General features: G+C 41.9%; 1 pseudogene; it reads right to left on the bottom strand.

The window, feature by feature from the left end:
* The window catches only part of LOC149255696 (putative beta-D-xylosidase 6), a 128,063-nt pseudogene extending 110,294 nt beyond the window's left edge, over positions 1–17,769 (bottom strand).
* Positions 17,770–19,694: the final 1,925 nt, after the last annotated feature.

Raw genomic sequence — 19,694 nt, 5'->3', positions numbered from 1 at the left:
GAGAAAACAACCTGTACATCCCAATGTTAGGCAATGGAACATCTTGCTGCAAAATAATATCATGTACTATTCCCTTTTTGGGTGGTAGACCTTTAGGTTCTTGAAACAAGACATCATACTCTGAAACAACCTTTTCTATATCAGCGTACTGTTCAACATTACAGCCCTCAAATACATTGGTTTTATCAGGTTTCTTTTCCTTTACAACCATTAGTAAGAATTGTTCGCATGAATTTATCATTCTTTTCATCTGTCCTGAGTTTATGAGTGTGTAATTATTCTTGAGCTTATGAGCTCTTACAGAGTATTTGATTCCATCTTTAACAAGTAGATACTTGTTCTCAGCTCTATAGAAAATAGCCATTCTATCATACAAGTAAGGACTTCCTAAAACAATTCCACATATATCCAAAGGAATTATATCTAACTCGACCTCATCTACAAATGCTAACCCAAAAGAAAACTTGAGTTTGCACTGTCTAGTCACTTGTAGTTGTTCTTTATCATTCAACCATCCTAATGGGTATGGTTTCTTGTAAGGCATAGTTGCTAATCCCAATTTCTTTACAATTGCTTCAGAAATTACATTTACTTGTGAGCCACTATCAAACAATGTATCAATCTTTTAATTTTTGGAAATAACTCGAATATGGAAAAGCTCATGACTTTTCCTCTCATTTTCTTCATTAATAACATATTGAGCAGAATTACTAGTAGATGCTTCAGAATTCTTACCTTTTATACCTGTGGCTGCTATGGTTGTTTCATCTCTCGAGTCTGACCCCAAATCTTTCTGAATAGCTGTAGCTGTCTTCTTCTTCTTGCCCTCGAACTTCCTAGGTCTCAGCTCTGGATGCAGAATCCAACAATGCTCATCATCATGCCCCTCCTTTTTACAGTGAGTGCATGAGGCTTTGGCTTTCTTTGCAGTGTTAGCCTTCCTTGCTTTCCACTTCTGTTTTCTTTTCTCCTTGCTCTTGCTTACAATGGGTTGGGATGGTCCCCCAACTTATGGATTGTCATTCTTTCCTCTAGCTTCTAGATGAGTAGCTTGTATAGATACCTCATCTATACTAGTGGTATTAAACATGAGGATGGTATGCCTCATGTAGCTGTGTAGACCACCAATGTACTTCAAAAGAGTCTCTAGTGAGTCTAGTGAAATACCCAACATCAATGCTCTCTTTCTGAATTCTTGAGTATACCCTTGCACACTTTTCCCTTTCAACCTTCGAAGAGTTTGCCAACTCATCATGGCTTTTTGCATGTAGGCCAATGGATAGAACTGCTTTTTAATTGTAGAAACAAATTCACTCCAGACAAAGATGGTCTTGTCATGTCTTTTCATATCAGCTTGGGTTCTGCCTTCCCACCAAACCAAGGTAGTGCCTCCTAGGCATAGGTTTTCCAGCTAAATATTACTCTTGTCTGAGTTTATGTTTTGTACCCTGAAATACACATCAATTTGTCTAATCCAATTGTTCAACTTTTCAGCATTTAGCTCTCTATCATATATAGGCAAATCAAATTTAACATCTAGCTTAATCAAAGATTCTTTCTTATTATGCACAGGGCTATTAGGAGGTGTGAGAAAGCTTTCCTCTTTCCCCTTTCCTTTGGAATGTTCATGGAAGTGAGACTCATCTTCTTCTTTATCTTGTTTAGAACCCGATGAATCTTCAACCTTTTCTTTCTGAAGTCTCTATACATTTCTTCTACCATAGACTTTATAGCTAGGAAACTCTCTATGAATTGAGGGTCTGGCCCTACAGAACCTTCCTCTGCCATTGTCTTCTGAGGATAGACTCTCCCAATTTTAGGATTAGTTTCCACCAACTCTCCTTCTCCTAATTGGAGCTTTGATCTTGTGAGCATTCACAGCTAAACCAACACAAGCTTGTCTAATTTTATAGCCTAGAGCTCTGATACCACTTGATTTGATATTCACCCTATGAGTGACATCAATTAAAGATTTATTAAACCAAGCTATTACAGACTCATGTACTGGTGTGTGTTCTGTGTTACTGAAGCAATGGATCGATCAGATTGCCAATACACAAACAATAAAATGGAAACACGGCAAAGAAATACAGTAAGCAACACAAAGACACAAGAAATTTAATAAGGAGTTCACCCTATTCTCGAGGGCTATGTCTCCGGTCCAGCTTTCAGTGATGGCCTTGTTTTATTGTGTCTTTAAGCAGAGAAATTACAATACAGGGACTCAATATGAGTTCTCCTGAAGCAGATTTGCTTGGCAGGGTGGTTCTTGGATTCCTCAAGCCACTGGACTGCACAGACTCTTCTTCTTCCTACTAGCTCTGTGACCTTCTGGTCTACAGTGGAAAGAGCTAAATGTGATGCTCAGTCTTGGTAGATTCCTCTATGGGATGGCTTGAATCTTCAACTGGTACTCAACACTGCCTCTGGTCAGCTCAGCCCTCTATCTCTTATGCTTTGCTTTACTATTCTCTGCGTTCAGTCCTCCTCTCTGGGTTCACTATTCCACTTCTTCGTTGTCGACTCTTCTCTATGTCTCTCGACTACTCCACCCCTGTCTTCTTCCTTTGTTCATAGCTTTAGCCATTCGAACCAATGCCGATTCGGTTCCTCTTCCACCTATGTCAATTCACCTACTGCACCTGCGCTTGGAGTTCCCTGTTCGGCGTCATCATGAACGCTCAGGGAGTGGCCACTTGTCCTCCTCTAAATGGTGCCAACATGCTTCGTCAGTTCATTTCTTCACTCACATCGTTGATGCATTCTTCCTCCACTGTGGCAGTCAAACAGATTCCAAATCCTTTTAAAACACGGCTTAATTCTCTATCGGTTCTGCTTCCTCAATTGGGCACGATCTCGGCCATCTTATCTGAGTCCTCCAGATCTGATGCCATACGCACATTTCGCGCAGTTGACTTGCTCAACCAATAGTGTGCAATCAACAGCGGTTTTCTCTCACCTCCTCTTGCCACGTGTCGATCGATGTATGGAATTGCTCCGCTTTCGTCCAAAACCTCTTACCCTTTAAGGGTGCCCCGATCAAACCTGCTAGTTTTCCAAAGCGCGGGTCCTACCTTGTGCTTTCAGCACTTTTTTCTTTTCCACCCACAGTTCTCCGGTTCCCCCACACGACCGAGTGCTTGGGCTTTTCCTTCACGGCCCTGTTCACCCAGCGATGGTGCTAATTGCACATCAAAAACCACCTCTGTTTCACGATCTGGGGCTCCCAGGGGCTACTTTGACCTCCTGTGCGGTCTCCATGGGCCTCGGTCAGTGCGCTTTGACCGAGGTCCTCGTCGTTCCACATCGACTGCCATTGCCATTGGTTCAGGGTGTCTTTGATCGCTGTTTTGGATTTCTTTAGAGATTTGTTCAACCTAATACAGTTATGGTTCTTTGACAATCTTCTATGGATCCAATTCGGATCAATGCTCTAATACCACTCTGTAACTCCCTCCTCCCACATCTACCCAAGTAACCGAAAAACCAATGTAAACATGTGATGAGAAGTTACTATGATATGATTCAACCTCCTAAGTCACCTTAAGGAAGTGGAACCGACATAAACACACCATATGACCTTCCACATCAGTACAAAGACTCACAAGAACCATCCCAACCTCTCAGGTAACTAGACCCTATGTCCCACTGAGTTTTTAGACTAAGTAACCCACAAACGTTCCTGTGATATGGGCATGCGAGCATCCAGAAGGCTTTGGACACTCCCACAACATGGTGTGCTTGTGTCCAAGGACTGTTCTGCTCATTTTTCTTCCAGTGTCCCCAAGATTTGAGCCACTTTTCGAGGACTAGAGCCTAGGTCACTGCCCATAACTCAATGACACTTTCAGAATCCATGATTTATTAATAATAACAAGTCTTACAAATCAAAATTGACTCCAGGACTAAGCTTGACAATTCCCAACTGGGACTAACATTTTTCAAACACTTGGCATCAATACAACCTATAGGAAATGAATAAAAGACATACCATAAATGACTAATAGCTCATATGAGACTTGACAAGAATAATCAACACCCTGTTCCCTTAACTATTTTGACATCGATTAGGTCTTGCATCCATTATCCTTTCAGTTGCAAGTAAATACATGAAATATACATGACAATAACCAGTCATATAACCATGCTTATAACCAACATTAAGCCATGAACTTAATAATGAGATAACAACCATTAAAGCCACATATTAACAAGTACAAAAGCAAGAGGACATAACTTTTATTAAACATTGGCAAAGATGACTAGGTTCAGGAGTTCCATGTACCACCCAACCTAGACATGGCTTAACCAAATATTTCTTTCAGCCAGTCACCCTCGTGCCATATTCCAAGCATGAATGTGGGATCTCATGGATAAACTATTCTAAAAACAACCAAGGGAATCCAGAGGTTAAACCACCTCCACCCTCACCAAACTATGATCTCACAAAAACTAGCACCGAGATCACAAAACCAAACCGTTCTAGGAATTCCTCTGGGCCCATCACTATCCTTGAGGAATTTTCTGTCTCCTTGTCTCTCAGGATTTACCACAATACACACTCGATCACTAGGCCCTAAACTGAGACACCAGTCTCTCAGGCTTTATTTTAATCCACACCAGATCACTATGTCCTAAACCGAGACTCCACCCTCAGGCTTTACCATGTATCCTACCAAAACTAGTCAAGGGATTCTTAGGCCTTTGGGTTTTTCATGAGACCACCTCTACCCCAAATTCTGAAACCATTCGGCAATTCCACAGCTCAAAACCAAGAAACAATCCCATAACACCATGGTTATCCAAAGAATGGCAAGGCAAGGTTGAAAACCACTGTCATAACCCGAGAAAACCATGCCATCGATAGTAAGAGAACCATATACCAACATGCAAATCCATGCATGTCCAAACCAGCTAGGAAATCAAACATGCAATATGTTACCTACAAGTATTCATGTTGAAGTTGCTTGATCCTACCCTTCCTTGCTTGATATTTGTTTTCCTTCCTTTCCTTGTGCTTCCTTTGCTTGCTTTTCCTTTCCTTGATCCAAAGCTAGAGTGATACAAGAAAACTCTAAGTGTCCAAGAGTGAGAGAGAGAAAGAGAGAGAATAATGAAAGATCTCTGAAACTGGACTCCCCAAAAAAAGACCTCCCAACTGATCCTCAGAATCCTTTTTATCAATGAGGTCTCTATTTTCTTCAATTTCCATTATTTTATTTTAATTTCATCCTCACATGAAACCTGTGACCTTTCACCTTCCTTTTCTCCTATTTTCCTTTAATTTTATAAATAAATGTGCTAGAGTGCCTTTTTTTCATTTTTAATGCCTTAGCCATTGCCTTTGCCAATTTCCTTAGCCATAATAAACTGAATGAGCACCCACTAGGATTTTTTTTCCCAACATTCATCTTGGAATATGTGTCCCTTATCGTGGTCTTATTTTTTCCTTTATTGACTTTTATTACATAGACTTTTAACTAGGGGTTGTTACAAATTTTATTTTGTCCATGGGGTCTTGGATAAACGGTGATTGGGTGCTTTATTAAGGCACTCCTTGATGTGAAGTCATTGGTTCAATTCCTTGCGCTAATAGGGGTGATATATTGCACATGATGAAGATGTAGTCCTACCAAGCTTACAAAAAAAATAGTTTAATTTTAATTCAATTATTATATTTTGTAATATAATTAATTTCTAATTTAATTCTTTTTTCCCTTAGAAAAAATTCATAATTTCTATTAATATACAAGAAATTACATTTTGTAGATGCTAGAGCATATGCATGTGGAGGCAAGTTGCCTATCAAGTTCAACAGAAAAATAAACAATCGAGATATGTATTCTCCATGCAGGGAGCCTTGATATCAAACCATCTGATTCCTGTGCCTGTTCTCTATATAGAGAAACTGTATCAAAATTTGTTTCTGTCTCTTCTCAGAGAGAGAAATTAAAATATCAAAATTGGTACCATATGTCTTATACAGTTGTTCAAGTGCAGAAAATATAAATAGCATAATATATACAAGTATTTATGCAAAAATAAAGGGCCTATAGCCCATGTTCTTGGAGTTCCACAAAAGGTCTATGATAATGTTGGTAGAAAGTCCCATCGATCTCTTCCTGAATCAACCATTCATCGCTCTGTCTAAGTGTTACCTCTTTCGATAGGAAATCTGCCCCCGAGTTGTGCTCCCTGTAAATGTGATGACAGGTGAATGAGTCAAAAGTAGAAATCAATTTGTGTGCCTCATCCAAAATGTGCCTCAATGAATATGCACGACAATGTGATGCTCTATTTAACCAATTGCAAACAATTTTGGAATCCCCAAAGAGTTGTAGATGTCTGCAATGCTTTTCTAATGCAAAGTGAATGAGGTGTTTTGCAGTGCATAATTCAGCATAATTGTTTGTTCCCCTCCCTAATCTCATTTGAATTTTAATGCAATGAGATTCATTCAGGTATAGTATGGCTCCTCCACCACAACTCGCCTCCAGAGTGGATCCATCAAAGTATGCCCATGGAATAGTCTTGTCTATGTCTTCAGGCTTGATAATTCGGGGAGGGGAATTGGAATCTTCCTCGGGTAGGAGATCAAAGTCCGCAATGGTTCTGATCATGATAGCAAGCCAGTGTGGGATCTTTAAGTTAAAAATAGATTTATTTCTAGCAATCCACAATGACCAGCACATTAGTAAAGGCATATTTTTGGCTTTGCCATTGTGGTTTTCACACCATAGACTCCAGGCATCCATGATGTTCCTGCCTTGCCAGTTTTTTAAGAAAGGATAGTGAGCAATGATGAAGTTCCATTGATCCTTGATGATGGGGCAATTTAGGAAGAGATGTTCAGTACTCTCCTCATCATTACGGTAGAGATGACACTAGAATGGACCATGGAAAGTTCTCTTCATCAAATTGAGGCCAGTAGGAATCTTGTCAAACAATATATTCCACATAAGTAGACAAGCTCGTGGAGAAGCTTTGAGTTTCCAGAGTGCTTTCCAAGTAGGATTGATTTGTTGGGGTTTGAAAGGTTCCATCAGCCTTAGATATCCATCCTTTGGAGAGTATGTACCATGCTTTTCAAACACCCAGATAATCTCATCAAGTCCTTCAATTAACCAGATATCTGCCTGAGTAAGGGCTTCTGTATAGTCATACCATTCCTGCTGCCATTGATTAGGAATATCCAACTCTTGAGCTAATTTACAGTCCTGTTGAAGTATGGTAGAGTTGATGTTGTCTGTTATATGTCTGATATGAGTGATGTCCCTATTATGAAGCTGTCATATCAACTCCGCTGGCAGTCTGTGCGCATTACCACAGCCAATCCATGGCTCCGTGCCTATGCAGACTGCATTTCCTTCCTTGATTCTGCATGTTATACCTTCCCGGATGAGAGGATCCATGCGAGAGTCATCTAAAACACAAGTGTAGCTTCTATCACAGCCTTAATGAGAACTAGTCTTCCCACATGAGAGAGATATCTGTGATACCAGAAATTAAGTCATTTCTCCACTTTAGCAATAATCCAAGTCCAGTCTGCGATCTTGTATCCATATGGTTTGAGCCTGAAACCCAGATATTTCAATCTATCCTCCAACTTCCATAATGTGAAGGGGAAATGTTGTGTATTAAACATGATCTCGTGCTGAGTGCATCCAAAGGCTGTAAGTGTAGACTTGCTGTCATTAATAATCATCCCCGTTGCCTACTAAAAAATATTGAAAATATTATGTAGGACCGTAGTATCCCCAGTACTACCATTTAAAAATATGAGAACGTCATCAACGAATAAGAGGTGGGTAAGAATATAGTTCTCTGTGATCTTGATTCCAGCCATATGACCCCTGCTCTGTGCTGATATGATAGCTTTGCTTAGTCCTTCCATGATTAGCAGGAAAAGTAGTAGGGAGAGTGGGCATCCCTGCCTGAGTCCTCTCTCCGATAAGAAAAAGGTGTGGCCTCCCCATTTAAAAGAACACTATAAGAAACATCCATTATGCATCACATTATCCATTTGATAAATGAATAAGGAAAACCAAGATGAGTCAGTAACAGTCTGATATAGAGCCAATTTGTTCTATCAAAAGCCTTAGATAGGTCCATTTTCAGTATCATTCCTTTCAGTTTCCTCATTTGTACCGAATGGAGGAGTTCCTAGTGTTATAGACATTTTTGGGCCCTACAACCCCAAGCATGAAATTTCCATAAACCAAGGGCTCCTAAGTCCCTAAAAGTGTTGTTCTAACCCCTAAAGGAACAAGGTCAACAGATTATAGCTTCTCCCAGAAGTTCTCCATGAGAAATTGCTCAGAATTGGTCAAAACAAGATCATTGCAGCTGCTCCACTGGCTAAGTGCGTTGCATCTCACCCAAATACACTGTGAGGGTGCGTTGCATTTCAAAAGTCCCTTCTGTGGGGTGCGATGGGCGAGAAATGACAAATGGCAGTGTCATTCCGCGAGGTGCAGAGGCAATGGAAGCTTCCAGAATCTTCTCCTGTGACACTTGCCTCACTAAATTCGACCAAGGATGAGTAAGAGGCCATCAGTCTCCAAGTGGAAGCAAGAACTATTAGAGAGAGGACACTAATCAAATCACAAGCTGACTCATCCCCCTTACAGATATCTATATATGGATCCCTCATCCCAGAGATCCAGAGGCTGGAATTTTGCATATTGTAAGGAATTGCTGTTGGTTTCTTGAGACAAACATCAGATTGTTGGGTGAGCTAAGCTTTGTTTGAGGTGAAGAGGGGCTTCTTTGCTGAGAGGTTGATGCTGGGTCAAAACAACTAGTTGTAACTCCTCTTGGCTCTTTTCTTGTTTATCAATAAAAGCTATTTGAGTTTTCCTCCATGCTTTTGTGTCATTGATGCTTGTTACATTTGTATGGTCAATTTACATCTGATCCTAGATTTTTTATGATTATAGATCCATGTCTTTGTATAGTGCTATGCTTCTGTGATCTTGCAGGTACTTTGTGAAGTTGGGCGTGCAAGGGAGCAGGTAGCTGAGGACTATCAAAGAAGAGAGGGATTAAATCAAGAGACTAGCGCAAGACAGAGGTTGGTCTTTTTGTTCCTCTCTATCTATATTTCATAAAGGAAAAACAAAAGTAGCTTTTCTCTGTTTGTTTCTAAGGCATCTGTCACACCTTAGTGGGATAGAGCAGTTCTAAATAGACACTTTTCCCTGTAACAAAATGGCGACTCCGCTGGGGAGCTAATTAGTCCAGAACACCACAATTCCTGAACAATCGAATCAGCAACTAGATGAGTCCAGAGTTACCCACCAACCTTCTACTTCCTCTAATTCTTCCTCTCCTCCTTCCTCTTCGCTTGATGGGGCTAGTAAAGCCAAAAGTCAAGTACCTAAGGAGAAGAAGGAAAAGAAGAAGAAAGAGAAGAAGAAGAAGGAGCCAAAAGCGACTGGGGGAAAACAAGTGTCGTCTAGTGAAAATCCACACACTGCACCGACCAGGCCTAAATCGCCATGTGTCATTTGCAAAGGAGACCACTATCACAGAGATTGTCCTTGCATCCCTCGGATCTTAAGGGACTGGTCTCCTCATTTGCACAACCTGGTGTCGTCAACCTCTGATGATCATGTTGAAAACACACTGTCAACTAGTGAAAGTGAAGCCCCAGGACAAAAAGGGAAATATAGATTTCCTTGTAAACTGTGCGAAGGTGATCATGCCGTCCACCGTTGTCCCTTCTTAGACAAAGCTAAAAGAGTTTTGGACGATCGTCCGGTTTCACCATTACGACTTCCTCCTGGATATAAAAAACTCTTGCCGAGTCCGTCACTAGTTGAAAATCCGGCTGGCCCGCTCAGGTGGTCAGCCGAAGCATCTATCGTTGAAGATGAACCATTTGAACCCATACCAGACGAAAGTCAAAAGGTCGAGGCGGCAGTTGACTCGGTCTTGCCTTCAGAGGTTCCATCTTCAGATGATACAGTCATTGAAGAGAACAACGATGACACCATCCAAATTCTTTTCATAAGCACAGACTCCAACGAACATGGGGGCAATTTACCCGTTCCTTTACCATAGGAAGGAAGTTCGTCAGAGTCATACCCGGCCGTCTATTCGGTCCCACCTCCAAGCAACCTAGTTGTCTCCTTCGACTGGAATCAACTAGGCAGACCCCATTTACCAGCTAGTGTACCATTCCGAATCATTGTTCAAATATATAGAATGGTTATGGTTGGTACCATCATAGATGAGGGGGCTTCTATGAGTATCCTTTCCTCAACTGCTTGGAAAGTGCTTGGTTCGCCATCGCTTTTACCTGAGATGAGAAATCTAACAGGTTTTGATAAAGGAACCAGTCGACCGTTAGGAATCCTTCCCAATGTGCCCATAACATTGAGAGGGAAAACCGTTCACATGAACGTAATGGTAGTTCAAGGACCCCTGGATTAAAATCTACTCCTTGGACGAGACTATATTTATTGCATGAGAGCCATTGTCTCATCACTCTTTAGAGTGATGTGTTTTCCGCACAAAGGAAGAGTGGTCAAGCTCATAGACCAGCTTTCATTTCCCGGATCACGCATAGCAAATAGTCATATACCATCCCTAAATGGTCTTTTCACGTAAGAAATGTCTAAATCTCCAGTCCGTCCACCCGATGAGCACGAGTGATTCAGGAGGACATGACTGAAACCCAGGGGGCATGCACCCTGGTCTGCTTCGGCAGGGAAACTTCGGTTATAGGGTAGGTTTTCGCGAGAAAATATGACTAGTCTGTACTCCCGTCCGTGATTAGAAGAGGGGGTTATTCTAGAACAAGATTCTCTTGTCAAAGTTATGTGAGTGGGGTAACCTCCTTCACTCACCTTTGTCTATTTCGGTAGACATCGCCAAAGAAGTGCTTTGTTTGCGCTGTGAATAGAACAATCTTTGGGTAACCTGAAAGAGGTATACCTTTCCTGATAAAACAAATGTTTTGTCAGCTCGAATAGAAGGTGACCTTGAAACTTTGTTTTATACCTGGGGGCATGCAAACCTTTTGGCATGCAAGCAAAGAGCGACTATTTATTTTTTAAATTTATAGGACCTCTAACCCTTTAAACTTGTAGGATTGGTCATCTCCTAACTTGCATAAAGAAAGGATGTGGGGAAAAACTCTAAAAGTTTCCGTTTTATATGAGACATTCTTATCACACGACTGGATCAACCGAGCAGTTTTAGCACATAGTTCAAGCTCGTTAAAAAATAAACAAAAGACATGAGAAAATGTTTCCACCCACGTTTAAGCTCGTTAAAAAATGAACTATTCCCTGGTAAATAACCATCGTGAATGTAGTACTTCAGCCGTTAAAGCCTTGGTCGTGTTTGCACCGTCACCTCCACTTTTTCATTGGCCGATCATTCACCTCCATTTGATTGTTTACCCATTTTGAGGAATAGCTACGAAGAGTGATTTCACTAGCCATCCTTGTGACACTACCGTGATTGGAAAATTCCAAACCTTACCTGGAATCAGCTGCTACCCGTTTTATCACTCGTTCCTCAAAAGACGAGTCTCCTTTAAGCTCTTTTCAACTGACTCGTAAAATATGAAAAGATTGTCGAGCCATTGGCCTCTCCAGCTCGTTAAAGGGATAGGAAGTGCTATCCCTCCTCTAGATTTTGATCTTTTTGGACCTGAGGGATTATTACACAAAAAGATCGAGCGCTTGTTTTGTTCGGCTCGTTAAAAGTATCGAAAATTCATCCCTTCTGTATTGTTTTATACTTTTTCAGACTTAAGGGATTAGATGACGAAAAAGGAATTTTGGAGTTACCTTTACGTTCCTTTTCAGACTCTCTAAAATTGAAAAGGACCGAGTTATCTTTGTCGTTAAACTCGTTAAAAAGATTAATAGCGACAAACTTGCCTATAGACGAGAACGAGTTTCACTATTGCTAGGCTCGTTAAAACATAGCGATGGGTTTGCCCGAAGGGAAAATTATAGAACAAGCATATGTTATCCTCCTCAAGCTTGACAAAAATAAAGAGGTACTAGTCAGCAATGACTGGGGAAAAATTGGGAAGAAAACTTAAAAAAAACTTTGTTGGTAGCAAGTCGCTCTTGAACATGACACTTCCACTCTGTGTCCGAGTCGGGTTGGGTTGTTTCATTCACCGATCACATCACCATGGTCACGCCATACCATCCACATTTCGGGTTAATGCTACCAATCCATCACATCAGTGTCGCCAATATGTTCAAGAGAAGTCATTCAGAGAATTCACCTGTATCTCACCCACTACTGTACATTATACTCCATTCTTTCATGACCGCCACCCTAAACCTTATATCACCAGATCATTTTCACCTCCATTAAAATCATTTGCTCTATTCCATGTCATTGATGTGGGATTCATTAAGGCCCTCCTGTGACTGATCACTTCTTGTCGACATCAGCTCATTATCCAATAAGTTGATCTAGGAACACCCCATTCAGTACTTTGAAGCTTGCATGCCTCAATGGCAAGTTTCTCACTTCCGGCGACAGGTTTACATCAATGACCTTCGACCGAAAGATTTTGCATGGTGTTCAATGCCAAGTCCTTTATTCACACCACGTGAATTGTACTGCAGTACCTTGAGGGTCATTATCATTATCGGTGATTCCTCTCGCGCTTGTTAACAGTTTACATCATTGACTGGTAATCAAGCGATGTCTTTCCATGTTCGACTTCAGAACATTTCTCACATGGATCGACTTGTACTTCGAGTGAAGATCGGACGAGATTGAAGACCCCAGATCTAGTTTCATCCATCCGGGCTACGATATATATTCAGGGAAAGAAAGACATTAAATGTACATCATTGCTACACAGATAATCATCCACTCAAAAGGATGATGGCTCTATCAGAATCATCAGTCTACACTCAGACGATTGTCTGTCCTATGTACATGAAAATGAATTTATAAAGCTGAGCATGGGAATGCCCGCCTCAGCTAGATCATGAAAATAGTATGAAAGTAATGTATTGTATTGTATCTTATTACAGGTCTCCTCCCAGCATTGAAAGAACTTCGGATCCTCATAATAAAGCATTTCACCCGACACGAAAAGGTTAACGGCCTCATACTTTAGGGGGCAGCTGTTATAGACATTTTTGGGCCCTAAAACCCCAAGCATGAAATGTCCATAAACCAAGGGCTCCTAAGTCCCTAAAAATGTTGTTCTAACCCCTAAAGGAACAAGGTCAACAGATTACAGCTTCTCCCAGAAGTTCTCCATGAGAAATTGCTCAGAATTGGTCAAAATAGGATCATTGCAGCTGCTCCACTGGCTAAGTGCGTTGCATCTCACCCAAATACACTGTGAGGATGTGTTGCATTTCAAAAGTCCCTTCTGTGGGGTGTGATGGGTGAGAAATGACAAATGTCAGTGTCATTCCGCGAGGTGGAGAGGCAATGGAAGCTTCCAGAATCTTCTCCTGTGACACTTGCCTCACTGAATTCGACCAAGGATGAGTAAGAGGCCATCAGTCTCCAAGTGGAAGCAAGAACTATCATAGAGAAGACACTAATCAAATCACAAGCTGACTCATCCCCCTTACAGATATCTATATATGGATCCCTCATCCCAGAGATCCAGAGGCTGGAATTTTGCATATTGTAAGGAATTGCTGTTGGTTTCTTGAGACAAACATCAGATTGTTGGGTGAGCTAAGCTTTGTTTGAGGTGAAGAGGGGCTTCTTTGCTGGGAGGTTGATGCTGGGTCAGAACAATTGGTTGTAACTCCTCTTGGCTCTTTTCTTGTTTATCAATAAAAGATATTTGAGTTTTCCTCCATGCTTTTGTGTCATTGATGCTTGTTACATTTGTATGGTCAATTTACATCTGATCCTAGATTGTTTATGATTATAGATCCATGTCTTTGTATAGTGCTATGCTTCTGTGATCTTACAGGTACTTTGTGAAGCTGGGCGTGCAAGGGAGCAGGTAGCTGAGGACTATCAAAGAAGAGATGGATTAAATCAAGAGACTAGCGCAAGACAGAGGTTGGTCTTTCTGTTCCTCTCTATCTATAATTCATAAAGGAAAAACAAAAGTAGCTTTTCTCTGTTTGTTTCTAAGGCAGCTGTCACACCTTAGTGGGATAGAGCAGTTCTAAATAGACACTTTTCCATGTAACACCTAGGCCATGGAAATGGCTTCATGTATCTATATGTGTTGCAGGAAAGCAAATTGTTCAGAGGAAATATGGTTAGATAGAATTGGCTTCAGGCGATTTGCGATGATCTTGGTAGTGATCTTATAAAGGCAGTTGTAGAGGGATATGGGTCTGAAGTCATTGAAGGAGGTAGGATGGTCGGATTTTGGGATAAGGGCTATAAAGGTGGATTTGATGGCTGAGGATATTCTACCTCACCTTCTGCAATCCTCCACAACTTTAAGCAGGTCATCCCTAGGATTTCAAAGAAAGCAATATAGAATTCAATTGACCATCCATCCGGGCCGGGGCTCTTGTCTTTCTTGAACCATTTGATAGTAGCCTCAAGTTCTTCCTTCAACACTTCCTTCATAAGGTCCTCAACATCCTCCTGTTCCATGAATCTTGGAAAGTGTTCTGTTGTTCGCATGATTTCCATAATATTAGCAGCCCTTGGGGCCTTGTATATGCTTTTAAAGTGTGCAGTGGCTAGACTAGCCAGATCCCTCTGTGTCATGACTGATTGTCCCTGCTCATTTTGAAGCTCCCAAATGGTGTTTATTGCTCTCCTTCCATTGGAAAATTTGTGGTAGAACTTAGTATTATCATCTCCTTCAATGAGCCAGATTGCCCTACTTCTGAGTCTCTAGCTCTCCTCTCTATCCTTCAGTATTTTTTTCCTCTTCTTGATGAGGGAAGAGTAGTGTTCTTTATGTTCTTGTGATAATAAAGTGCCTTCCGAGGAGTCTTCATGTGTGGCAATGACCAGCTCTACTTCTTGCAGTGTGTTTTCGTCATTCTTTCACTTCTGATGTGCCCAAGTTCTAGAAATCAGTTTCAATGCTTTCAGTTTGCAGATAAACCCTTTAGAGTAGTCCTTGCTTTCCTGGATAGGATGGGACTGCAAAATTCAGTAACCAGTTGTATGTATGATGGGTCCTTGAGCCAAGAGGCATTGGATTTAAATGGGCCTTTTGTTCTCTGATTGATGTCTTCTAGCTCCATATATATAGGGCGATGATCAGATATACCTCCTGTCCCAACCCATTGCCTGATGCGAGGATGGGTATTTAATAATGCTTCTTTTATGAGGTATTGATCTAGCCTTCTTGCCAAACTATGTTCTCCACTTCGATTATTTGTCCATGTATGTTGTATCTTGGCAGATGGGATGTCTACCCACTGATGATCCTCCAGCAAGGTGGAGATCATATAAGTTAAACCATCTACTTGTGCGAGATGTCCCCAAGATTCACTAAATCCCAAAGAGAAATTTAAGTCTCCACCAAGAATGATGTTGTCAGCCTGCAGAAAGTCTGAGGCTAATAATCTTCTCCAGAAATTTGCCCGATCCAAACAAGGTCCATATACATTCATAATACGGAATTCAGATTCCAATGAGGAGGTATATATATCCGCACCAATATATCCCCTTCCTCCCCAAATATTTCTGAGGTCAACAGATTTGTTACAGAAACCAATAGCAATGCCCCCTGATCTCCCAGTCGCATCTAGGGCATGAAAAGACCAATTCGGCATCCAAGAATTTAGAAGGGTAATAAGGGCTTCGGCTGAACAAAGGGTTTCTTGTAAGAAAATGATATCCACTAGAGCCAAAGTAAGGAGCCTCCTGAGTGCTAGTTTTTTAGGAGGGCTAGCAATCCCTCTACAATTGTAAGAAAGGATCTTCATGGAGGGTGTGGGAGAGGGCCATTCCTTGCTCTAAGGGCCCTATCAATAGTTTTTTGTCGCCCAAGGGAAACCTCTTCTCCCGTTGTATGCCTGGCTCTAGTGAGGTGAGATGGGTGCCCCCTGGAAGGCTTATGCGAGGCAGGGGAAACATCCAGATCCAATCCAAACACATCACAACCTCTATCCCTTGATCTGGATCGTAGGGAGTATCTAGGAGATACAGCCGGGGAGGGGAGGGGTAGTGAGGGGAGGGTGGATGATGTAAGAGATGGATGACAGGGGGCAATGATAGGGGGCGGTAGGGGAAGGGAGCAATGTAGGGGGGTGGAGAGAGCCCGTCCCGGGGTACCTAGTGACAATTGCTCCGAAGAGGAAGTGTAGGAGGAGAAAGATGGAGATATGTGGGGATAGGATGTAATAATATTAATAGGGAAGCAATAGCGGCGGTAATACCAGATGAAGGAGTAAAGAGAGAGCAAGATGTAGATGACATACCCGGTGGAGTGATGTCCTCTTTGGCCGGACTGGTGCTCATCGATGGAAGAGGGGATGGAGGATTTGTAGCTTCGGTCCCCTTGTCAATGCCCGAATCAATAGTAGCCCCTTGAGTGTCTTCTGTATTCATATTGTTCTTCTCCAAATTTTCTTCCTTTTCAGGCTAACTAGGAATGTCTCTAGGCAATTCTGCTTCCATGTCTTGTGATGTACTCTTGTTCTTGTAGTTGAGAGGGCAATCTTTAAATAAATGACCAACCTTGTGGCATCTCCTACATCGATATGGTATGCCCTCATAGTCAATCATCTGTTTACGAGATGTATTCCTCCATTGTATAGTGATATGCTCCTGAAGGCCTCCCCTAGTATCCAGATTGATGAGAATTCTGGCATATGCCATCATTCCAGTGATCTAGTAGGATTTCTCATATTCCATATAGGTGCTAATAGATTTACCGATCCGCATGAAAATATCCTCAGACCAATATTGCATAGGTAGACCCAGAAGTCGAATCCATACCGGTCCTATGCCAATTTTCTCAGTCTCCGGGTTGAATAGCGGCGTCCATCGTTTCAAAAGAACTAGGGCGTGTTCAAAATGCCAATAGGAAGACAAAACCCAATTGGTATGGTCAACTCAAGAAAATCTCAGTGCAAACCATCCCCTCACAAAAGTTTGAACAAAAGGGATGTCCATCAGATGGTGTCCCCAAACCTCAGTTGCCTAGTTCTTCAGTCGAGCGGTCATGTAACTCCCCCCTCTGATGCTCCCCACCAGAACCCTGTTTGCGAAGTCCATAGTTTCTCCTCACTAAATGTCTTCTTCCAACCTGAGAATAATGTCGTCCGCGTTGGACTTGTGGCACTTATATTTCTCCTTGGACCCCGAATGATGAGACTGTACCGAAACCCTTTCCAAATTAGGGCCCAAGGAAACGGGTGTAGGGTTAGTGTTTGTCAAGGTAAGGTTAGGGTTCCCAGTGGTGGAAGGTATGGATCCAGTGAGCGGCTGAACGGAGGTGAAACTGCCTGAGAGAGGAGTGGAGGTACCTAAGTGAAAATGGCCGACAGTCGAGGGTTCGATACCTACTGAAGCAACTTGAGGGTCAACCTGTCGGGACGGCATGCCAGAAACGGGAAGGTCCAAACCAGGGTTAGGGTTTATACAGGCTGAGATGAAACCGAGGGTAACCGGGGAAGACGGAGGTGTAGAGAGTGACGGCCAAGTGGGTAGCTCATCCAAAAGAACAACTGCGTGAGGCTGTGATGGTTCCGCATAAGAAAATGTCTCAAAATTGCCAGAGAAGCCAGAGCTATACATACCTATAGATGCCGAGTATGTGGACTGCCATATGGAGACCGCTTCCAATGGATCTTCCGAATAATCAATAGCATCGAGGTCATCCATGTTGATAGCTGCACCTAGAAATGGAGGAAGCCTCAAAATTGCTGGCAACAGAGGTCCCAAAACGGTAATGGACGGCCTGAGATAATGACAGGAGTAACAGGCGAGCAGAGGTAGTAAACAGAAAGGTAAAAACCAAAGAAAAAGCAAACAACAAGTAAACCCTTATACCCCCGATAGGTTGACAGTAGATACAGTAAGTTGAGAACCGTAGATGATCATGTGTGCGGCTAGATGTTGGCAGGGATTAATTGAACCAGGTCAAGGGGTAAAACTGCAATGTTAAGCAATACCCTGAAACCTCATCCAAACCCTTCATGAAAACTTAACCGCAGATGTTCCATCTAGTGAAATTTTTTCTAATATGCCTTCCAAATATATTTTGTATTGTTATTAGAACAACTCCATTTCTAATTTAATTCATTTATAATTGTAAATTAATTTTAATTTTTATAATTTTGATTAATTCATATATAATTAATTTAATTTAATAATTGTGATTAATATCTAGTTAATTTTATAATATTTTGAAAATTTTCTCAACTTTTTGCGTGGCCCTGGAGCGAACAGGCATTTGAACCATTGGTGAGCATTTCCCGTCGTTGCCCCTGCAGCACGCCCCCGACAGCCTCCTGCTGTTGAGGCCTCCTTGCCTGCTAAACTCCTCTAAGCGACCTGCCCTATCTCTTATTTTTCTTATTACAGACATCATGGAAGCCGAGGAAGGTCCCCCTCCACTCCCCCCTGAGATCGAAGCCTTTAAAAGACTGGTAGCCTCTAGTGGAAAAAGGAAACTGAATACGAATCAATAGAAGTTCGTCAAGAAACTAGACTCCATCCCCACTGTAGAATTGCCAACAGACCAACCGTGCAGGACTGCGTTGAATCTAGCAGAAAGAGGACTCATCGGCCAATTTACGGGTCTTTGGCCCTCTCTGAAAGCTATTGAAGGATGGGTCCAGTGAAACTGGAGGCCTCTTGTCTCCAAAGGTATTCAAAATCATCTAGTAGGTAGAGGTTATTATGTCTTTGTTTTTGAATTGGTAGAAGATCAAGACCTCATCTTTAGAAACGATCTTTATTTCATGGGCCCCCAAGGGATTTACCTAAATAAGTGGACTTTGGACTTTGATCCCGCTCAAAACACCCCCTTTACTGTGCCAGTCTGGGTAAGGCTTCCCCATCTACCCCGTCACTGTTGGAACTCGGAATCAATGGAAACAATTGGGAATAAATTAGGTAAATACATAGACAGGGCTGAAAGGAGAGATTAATACTCGTGTGCCAGAAAATGTGTTGAAGTAGACCTGGAGATAGGACTACCAGAGGCGATCAAGCTAAACATAGCTGGCTGGTCTCATATTCAGGAACTAGACTATTAACAGCTTCCTTTCAAATCTCGGCTCTGTCACGGCTATGGTCACTTCGCTTGAAACTGTAAGAAGAAAACCGATGAAGAATCTGAAAAGGAAAAGGGAGAACAGTGGACACAAGTCAGAAAAAATGGCACAACAAAAGAGAACTATAGAACAAAAAAGAAAGGAGGGAATCCAGAGAATGGAGGCCCCTTTGCTGGGATGAGTTTATCAGAAGGCCAAGTGGTAGAAAATGTGAAAACCTCCTCAAATCCCTTCGCTGCTCTTCACACCCCAGAAGATCAGCCAGATTTAGAAGAAGGAGAGGTGCAACAGCATATGGAGCATGTAACAGATGATGGAATAAATGAAGGACCCCAGGAACAATTTGCAAAAGCCATCCCATCCCCATGTGTAGATGCAATCCATCAATAAATCCAAGGGGCTCCAGCAACTACAAGTTCCCCTCCCTCCTACGCAGAGGTGACGAAAAACAAAAAGCTAATAGAAAGCCCATGTTCTTCTGAAGATGAACCTCTCAAACAATCCAATAAAAAGGCAGGAAGGAAGTTG

Source organism: Pinus tabuliformis, chromosome 7 (assembly GCF_031772625.1).
Source record: "Pinus tabuliformis cultivar Carrire ecotype Pingquan chromosome 7, CPIR1, whole genome shotgun sequence".
Taxonomy (NCBI): Eukaryota; Viridiplantae; Streptophyta; class Pinopsida; order Pinales; family Pinaceae; genus Pinus; species Pinus tabuliformis.
This window is presented reverse-complemented; position numbering and strand designations above follow the sequence as displayed.